This window comes from Schistocerca nitens, chromosome 12, assembly GCF_023898315.1.
Source record: "Schistocerca nitens isolate TAMUIC-IGC-003100 chromosome 12, iqSchNite1.1, whole genome shotgun sequence".
Lineage (NCBI taxonomy): Eukaryota > Metazoa > Arthropoda > Insecta > Orthoptera > Acrididae > Schistocerca > Schistocerca nitens.
Genome location: NC_064625.1, coordinates 21,870,503 through 21,880,177, shown reverse-complemented (window position 1 = coordinate 21,880,177; position 9,675 = coordinate 21,870,503).

Genomic DNA, 9,675 nt, shown 5'->3' with positions numbered 1-9,675 from the left:
CGTTTGCCTATTTTCTGGTTCCTGTTGCAAGGCTTAGTGAAGCGGAATTTATAGAATTTGCAAAGCACTTACGATTGTCCACGTTGAGAATGATACGTTCACTGCTTTGTGAGATGGCTAATTTCCGAAGTCCTGTACAGAACTGCATTTTACATTAGTACTTCCCAATACTAGGACAGCTGAATGCATCAGATCCTCGCTTAGCGAGTTTCTTTCATTACTATGTAAGGCATATGTAATTCTTTTTCTCTAACTATTTCACTGTCAGTCATTCAGTATACCACACACTTGGTACGGAGATTTGTGTGTCACAGTGGCCATAATTAAGCTTCAATTACAGCTGCATTTCTGTAATTAAAAACTCTGAGATTTACTCATCATCCTTTGACTCCACATCAAAATTTTAATATCATTACGGCTGCTTATGTACTTAGCAGTCAGTATCCAGCTATACAATGTTGCAGACTATCTGCCTACTGCAGAGATACAAATGTTTCTCAACCATTATTGCTGCCGGCCTTGTGTTTGAGTCGAGTAATCAGTTTCTAGAGTCTGTAGACTACTACTTTGTATGTTTCTACACGGAACTTGGTAAGTCAACAGTTGGAAGTGCAGAGAGAGAGAGAGCTTGCAGATCATGTCCTGATTTACGATTTGGTGTCTTTGAAATTTAGATTTGTATGCAGAAAAGCTATTGTAACAGACTGGGACAACCGTGATCAATGCGTGTGGCTTGTCTGTAAGCTGGTTTACTTAAACATTATTTAAATTAGGCTATGTGCTTATCACAACTTAGCGCGTTCATAGAAATCAGTCTAGTGTGTGTTTATGCCCATTACTATTATGCTGTGCAGAGGAAGCTACTGTTGTTCTTCTCTTGTACTTTTCCTTTAAAGAGGTGTAGTCAGGACTGTCATGTCATATCATGGGTGGTACAGAAGAGGTAATTTTATTCGGGGTATATTTAAGGATATATAATTGCCCACTATGGAAATGGAAGAGGATGTAGATGAAGATGAAATGGGAGATATGGTACTGCGTGAAGAGTTTGACAGAGCACTGAAAGACCTGAGTCGAAACAAGGCCCCGGCAGTAGACAACATTCCATTAGAACTACTGACAGCCTTAGGAGAGCCAGTCCTGACAAAACTCTACCATCTGGTCAGCAAGATGTATGAGACAGGCGAAATACCCTCAGACTTCAACAAGAATATAATAATCCCAATCCCAAAGAAGGCAGGTGTTGACAGATGTGAAAATTACCGAACTATCAGTTTAATAAGTCACAGCTGCAAAGTAATAAAGCGAATTCTTTGCAGACGAATGGAAAAACTGGTAGAAGCCGACCTCGGGGAAGATCAGTTTGGATTCCGTAGAAATATTGGAACACGTGAGGCAATACTGACCCTATGACTTATCTTAGAAAATAGATTAAGGAAAGGCAAACCTACGTTTCTAGCATTTGTAGACTTAGAGAAAGCTTTTGACAATGTTGACTGGAATACTCTCTTTCAAATTCTAATGGTGGCAGGGGTAAAATACAGGGAGCGAAAGGCTATTTACAATTTGTACAGAAACCAGATGGCGGTTATAAGAGTCGAGGGACATGAAAGGGAAGGAGGGAAGGGAGTGAGACAGGGTTGTAGCCTCTCCCCGATGTTATTCAATCTGTATATTGAGCAAGCAGTAAAGGAAACAAAAGAAAAATTCGGAGTAGGTATTAAAATCCATGGAGAAGAAATAAAAACTTTGAGGTTCGACGATTACATTGTAATTCTGTCAGAGACACCAAAGGACTTGGAAGAGCAGTTGAACGGAATGGACGGTGTCCTGAAGGGAGGATATAAGATGAACATCATTTGGGGAGTAAAATAACTGATGATGGTGGAAGTAGAGAGGATATAAAATGTAGACTGGCAATGGCAAGGAAAGCGTTTGTGAAGAAGAGAAATTTGTTAACATCGAGTATAGATTTAAATGTCAGGAAGTCGTTTCTGAAAGTATTTGTATGGAATGTAGCCATGTACGGAAGTGAAACGTGGACGATAAATAGTTTGGACAAGAAGAGAATAGAAGCTTTCAAAATGTGGTGCTACAGAAGAATACTGAAGATTAGGTGGGTAGATCATATAACTAATGAGGACGCGTTGAATAGAATTCGGGAGAAGAGGAGTTTGTAGCACAACTTGACTAGAAGAGGGGATCGGTTGGTAGGACACGTTCTGCCACTGTGCCAACGGTAGGTGCCGCTAGTCACGTGCCCATTTCAGTAGTACGACGGTAATCCCAAAAGTCGGGTCTCCTATTTTTTTTATAAGTACAGAACTCTGTGTGGCAGTTGGTCACACTGTTATGAAGAGTGCCTCACGCGCTGTGTGTAAACATGCGCACCCCGCGCTGAGGCGCTCAGTATTGGCTTCGCAGCCGTTGAGAATGGAGCTCCCGTTGGATGTTACCGCCAACTGCGAATTGCGATAAGTTATTCGGATTTTCAACGCAAAGGGCACTTCGCCGATTGAAATTCATCGCCAACTGACGGAAGTGTATGGTGAGTCGTGCATGGATGTCAAAAATGTGCGGAAGTGGTGTAGAGAGTTTGCAGCTGGTCGGACCGAAATTCACGACGAACAAAGGAGCGGGAGACCGTCAATTTCCGAGGGGACGGTGTTGAAGGTTGAGCAAAGCATGCGTGAAGATCGGCTGATCACCCTGTATGATCTCTGCACGTTGCTTCCTGAGGTTTCCCGAAGCACCGCTAATTTTACCGGAAACATTGAACTACCGGAAGGTGTGCGCAAGATGCGTGCCACGCATGCTGACTGAGGACCACATGCGGCAACGAGTTGATGCTTCCCGCGCGTTTCTTCACTGCCTTGCAGCCGAACAGCACAACTTTCTTGACTCAATTGTCACTGGTGACGAAACCAGGGAATACCACTTTACACCTTAGACCGAGCAACACTCACGCCAGTGGCGGCATCTTTTTTCGCCAAAGCCGAGGAAGTTCAAACAAACACAGTCTGCCGGTAGAGTCATGGGATCGGAAAGGGGTATTGTTGGTCGACGTTATGCCCACTGGGACCACAATTAACGCTGACAGGTACTGCCAGACTCTGAAAAAACTCAAACTGGCAATTCAGAACCGGAGAAGAGGAATGTTGAGCAAGGGCGTACACATTCTCCATGACAACGCTCGCCCACACATCGCTCGGCAAACCGTTGCTCTCCTGCAACAGTTTCGGTGGAACATAATCACCCACCCACCTGACTTGGCGCCCAGTGACTATCACCTGTTCCCTGAGGTAAAAGAACATTTGGCCGGAAAGCGATTTAGCTCGGACGACGAGGTGTAAGAAGAGGTTCATAACTTTCTTAACAGCATGGCGGCGATCTGGCATGACACGGGCATACAAAAACTGCCACAGCATCTACAAAAATGCATCGACAGAAATGGTGATTATGTGTAAAAATAGCTAAATGTTCAAGCTGTAAACTGATGTAAACCATTGTAGAAATAACCAGGTCTATGCACTTATAAAAAATAGGAGACCTTCTTTTGGGATTACCCTCGTAGTTGCCGATATCGTGGTGTTCACATTGACATGTATGGGTCGTCGGCTGCGGAGGCCCATAGTTATGAGTGTTGGGTACACTGTGTGTTCAGACACACTTGCACTCTGCCCAGAGTTAAAGTCTGACGTTAGTTCCGCTACAGTTCGCCGCCTGTCCTGTTTCACGAGTCCGCCCAGCCTACGACGTCCGACATTTGTAGTGAGCGGTGGCCGGCCGGGCCCACAATGTCTGGATGTAGTTTCTCCCTGGTTTCGCCCTGTGTTAAAGAGATCACAACGCTCCTCTAACACCCGACAAATCCTAGTTTCCGAAATGCTCTTGTCGAGCCTCGGACCATCAAAATCTGTCCTCGGTCAAACAGACAGATCGCGCGCCTTCGCCATTCTACACACGGACAGCGCGCTCGCTGATGCTACATGCACCGTGCCTGTGTCTGACAAGGGAACCTCCCCATCGCACCCCCCTCAGATTTAGTTATAAGTTGGCATAGTGGATAGGTCTGTAGAAACGGAACACAGATCAATCGAGAAAACAGGAAGAAGTTGTGTGGAACTATGAAAAAAATAAGCAAAATATACAAACTGAGTAGTCCATGCGCAAGATAGGCAACATCTAGGAGAGTGTGAGCTAAGGAGAGCCGTGGTCCCGTGTTTAGCGTGGGCAGCTGCGGAACGAGAGGTCCTAGGTTCAAGTCCTCCATCCAGTGAAAAGTTTACATTTTTTATCTTCGCAAAGTTATGATCTGTCGGTTCGTTTATTGACATCTCTATTCACTGTAATAAGTTTAGTGTCTGTTTTGCGACGGCACCGCAAAACCGTGCGATTAGTCGACGAAAGGACGTGCCTCTCCAATGGAAACTGAAAACATTTGATCGCAAGGTCATAGGTCAACCGAGTCCTCCACAGGAAAACACGTCTGATATATTCTATACGACACTGGTGACGGCATGTGCGTCACATGATAGGAATATGTTGTTGACCCACCTACCTTGTACACTTGGCGAATGGGTAAAAAGATTCTTCTACCTTGCCCGATTTAGGTTTTCTTGTGATAATCACTCCCAAAAAAGTGATGAAAACATAACGGACGGACAGATAATAATTGTCTGAAAATAAAAAATTAAACTTTTCACTCAAGGGAAGGCGTGAACCACGGACCTCGCGTTCCGCAGCCGCTTACGCTAACCACGGGACCACGGCGCTCCTTAGCTCACACTCTCCTTGATGTTGCCTATCTTGCTTATGGACTACTCAGTTTGTATACTTTGCTTATTTTTTTTTCATAGTTCCACACAACTTCTTCCTGTTTTCTCGATTGATCTGTGTTCCGTTCTTCAAGGCCTATCCACTGTACCAACTTATAACTAAATCTTAGGGGGGTGCGATGGGGAGGTTCCCTTGTGAGTAGCAGTCATTCCTCGCCAGGTGACGCTGGACGGGTTTATGTTGACAGTAGGTCGGTGGTCGTGATGTTCTGGCTCATCAGTGTAGCTGACACCCCTACAAAAGGACGAAAAGAAAAACAGTTTACGACGTACTAGATTTTCGCTTTTCACTGACTCTATAACACACTTTGCAGACAGTGTTAACGAACATTACAGAATGTACCATCTAAACTGTGTATCATTGTACGAGACACAGTTCAGGGTATAGGATGTCAAAAATTTGAGACGCGAAAAAATTAATTTTGCTTAAAGGTAAGCGTGTATTACCAACACAACGCTCATCCAGTGGTTGATAATTCATCTACGTCTACATGGGTATTCTGCAAATCACACGTAAGAGCCTGTGTGTTACAGTGTGTTACCATGTGTTACAGTGTGTTACAGTGTGTTACAGTGTGTTACAGTGTGTTACAGTGTGTTACAGTGTGTTACAGTGTGTTACAGTGTGTTACAGTGTGTTACAGTGTGTTACAGTGTGTTACAGTGTGTTACAGTGTGTTACAGTGTGTTACAGCACTTGGCGACTTCCAGCAAATTTAAAACACAGTTTCAAACGTTTTCTACACTTTTTCTCGCTTATGTGTTTATCGTCTGACATTTAATACATCATCTCGTTTGTAATCACACATTTGAAGCTGTTTCATACACGAGACTTCCATTTTTTAAAGAATGAATCCCGATACCTTCTTCATCATGCCGATGGGAGGGGGCGAAGCCGCCGTCTTCCAGGAGAACAGCTCCTCGACACCTGTACTGCGCGACGGAGACAAGCTGGCGACGGCTCCATTATGCTCTGGCGAACATTCACGTTGGCGTCCAATGGTCCAGTGGAGCTTGTTCAAGGCACCATGATGGCGGATGAGTATCTTACACTGGGTGCAGATCACGTACGCCGCTTCATGACCATCATGTCTCCCGAAGACAGTGGAATTTTTCAACAAGATAATGCGCCGTCACAAAGCCAGGAGTGTGATGGAGTGGCTCGGGGAACACTGTAGCGTATTCCAATTGATGCGTTTGCCCCCAACTCGCCACACCTAAACTTCATCCAACACATCTGGGATGTGATTGAACGTGGCGTCAAAGCTCATCTCGTCCCTCCATAGAACTTAAGGGAATTAGGTGACTTGCGTGTTCAGATGTGGTGCCAACTCCCTCCAGCGACTTAGTTGGGCCTCATTGCTTCCATGACACGACGCGTCGCCGCTGTATCTGTGCCAAAGGTGGACATACTGACTATCATGTAGGTGGTCATAGTGTTCTGCTTGGTCAGTGTAGAAAAAGTATCGTTAAATCTTGAAATTAGATTCAGAGTTTGTTGGATGTCAGTAGTTGACCTCATTGTCAGATATTGAGCGGATGAAGGTTAATCTGGGTATTTTCGTCCATGGTGAGTGGAGCTGCCTCAAGACGTGTACATAGTTTCTAACTACAATTTTTAAATTCTTGTTTTATTACTTTAACATAAGCCTGCAAATATGAATGAATAGATTATGACAGCATTCTAAATATCTAAATTAGGCCGACAATTACACGAAGTACAAAAAATCAAACTTTGTCGCCCCTTGGAAGACGGTTGACATGCAACCTGCGACTGGTATTAGGTTCCGGAATAGTAGTTTGGTAACATACAAATAGACTAATGTGTAGCACCGATCACACTTACAGAAAAGTGATTAAAAATAAAACAGTGTGATAGGAAGCGCGTCTCTCTCGCTTAATAACCTGTTAAATCATTCTGTTAACAAATCTGCAATTGTTATATGGCCAGATTTATTATTTGAGTAACTGTCTACAGGAATAATTAGAAATGTTCATAGCTACAGGCGGTGTTTCATCCCGACACCAAACCAAGTCTAACCTCTTTTTTTAAATATCTCATATTCTGTGGTCTTCAAAATTCTTTTGTCTCGGTATTTGTAGATTTTTATATTCCCGTGATCTATAAAAATTAACACGATTTTTCGGGACTACTGAAGAACGGGATAAAGCCCGTCGGCTTTGACCAAAGATGTCAGAATTTGCCAGAGATCATTTATTACACAGATGTAACAGCTGAGAGGAGTGTTCAGAAACAAAGGAATGCGGGAGAGAAAAGATGTGGTAGACATATATCAAGGCGAGTAATATTTCGACCTTAATGTTAAGGATATCGCTTGTTTTTGTGTTAGTATTTCTGTGGAAAATAAAGAGAAAAAGGGGTAGAAGTAGCCGTAGCATAGAATATCTCCACATATATATGAGTTGTATCTCAAACTTCAGTCGAGCTGTATAGGTTAGCTGCAGTACGGGATACAAATTTAACGTACGTCGATTTCGTCGTTTTTGTTAGCATTAGTATCGTGTTCAGTTTAACTATATGGTCTGTTCTTACATAGATAGTCGTACTACCGCCGGGCGAAGATCTACGTTCAAATGGTTCAAAATGGTTCAAATGGCTCTGAGCACTATGGGACTCAACTTCTGAGGTCATTAGTCCCCTAGAACTTAGAACTAGTTAAACCTAACTAACCTAAGGACATCACAAACACCCATGCCCGAGGCAGGATTCGAACCTGCGACCGTAGCGGTCTTGCGGTTCCAGACTGCAGCGCCTTTAACCGCACGGCCACTTCGGCCGGCTCAAATGGTTCAAATGGCTCTGAGCACTATGGGACTTAACTGCTGTGGGCATCAGTCCCCTAGAACTTAGAACTACTTAAACCTAACTAACCTAAGGACATCACACACATCCATGCCCGAGGCAGGATTCGAACCTGCGACCGTAGCGGTCACGCGGTTCCAGACTGTAGCGCCTAGACCGCACGGCCACTCCGGCCGGCGAAGATCTACGCACATAATATTTGTATCCCATACCTCAGTAGGGGAAAACGAGGAAATCGGCGTACGTTACATTGGCAACGTGTATCTCACTTGAACTACGAGAAGGCGCAAGAAGACGACACACACAAAATTTGTATCCCGTACCTCAATATGGGCTACAATTTTTTGCCTTGGATGCTAATAGTATCGACTGCAAGTTATAGTCTTGCTAATGACGACAAGAAAACCAACAGCAGTGAAATTTGTATCCCATTCTTTAGTCGAGCTATATAGATCAACTGAAGCAAGGAATAGTAGTACTAGAGAATAGGAAATAACGACATTTATAACATGCGTATTCTGTACTTTAATTGACCTATGTATGTCAAATTAAGAATAGGATACTAGTGCTACGGAAGACGAAAAAAAGGGCCATACATAACATTTGTATCCTGCTTCAGTTGACCTATATAGGTAAATCACATCAATGTTACATATTTCGCTTTTTTCGTCTAAGTAATACCAGTATCTCGCACTTAAGTTGACCTTTATACGCCAACTGAAGTACGGGGCACAGATTTTACGTGTGTCGGTCTTTTCGCCTTTAGTAGTGCTAGTGTAGACTCAAAAAATCATGCTGATACTAGTGGCGGGAAAGGGAAGAAGAGCAACAGCTGCAAAAGTTGTATTACGTACTGCAGTTAACGAAAACATACGTAACGGTGGAACACAACAATGAAGTACGTGAAAATAGACAAATGAAGTAAAACAAAAAATAAAATAAAAAACTGAACTTACCACACGGAAACCACTCCGCAAAAAAAAAAAAAAAAAAAAAAAAAAAAAAAAAAAAAAAAAGAAAGAAAAGCCGTTGCTCGCCTATAAAGACAAACGAGATTGAGAGAGAGAGAGAGAGAGAGAGAGAGAGAAAGAGATCCCCCCCCCACCCCAATATGAAATTAACTAACAAATTTTTGACGATACATTTGCCCAACACGTTTAAGAATACACTTAAAGGGGCAATATGTATCCGGTACACTACGCCTCCATGAATATTCATCTAAGTGACTGTAGTGTCGAAATCCGTCGTTTTCCTCTCCCTATAACAGATTTTATAGCTGACCAATAACCTATGCTATTTTTACATACCCCAGTGGTTAAAGATCTAAATTCAATATTATGATTTTTTGTGGTGGAAAAACACTAAACTGGAAATTGACAAATATATATTTAAAGGAGCCGCACTCCATCTAAACACCCTAAAAATGGCAAAATTAAGAATAGCATGCTTATAGATTGACTAGAATAAAGGAATAAACAACACACACCTTCTGACAGCCGACAATCTGAGTTGGGCTATTGAGCAGTGATTAATTTAAGATAGCCACAACATACACTAACCAGGTTAGCGGCGTATTTAAAGTCAAGCGTCGAGCAAGAACCCTGGTCAGGAGGTAATGAAACCAGTACTAATTTACAACTAACTACAGCAACGAAATCAACCGATGACAGGTTGACCATTACCGATGTAGCGTACGATGGACAGTCAATAGACTGAACACTCATTTGAAACCCAAGTATAATGCCGAGGGGCCGAAAGCATGTTTAGCGCAAACACCTAGTTTGAGAACAAAACAACCATGAAACAACAGGATGCTATTGCAGCTTGCAGTACAAATGCCAGAGTCCGAATACAGCTTTAACGCAAGGCAGGACTAAATCACACTAGTTTATCACTCGATTAAAGATTCCAAAACAATCAAAACTAGCAGGATCCCCTTACACGGAGGACGTGCCAACACTTCCCTTCATACCGCAGAACCAACTAGCGCAACACAAATCATTGACACATTTC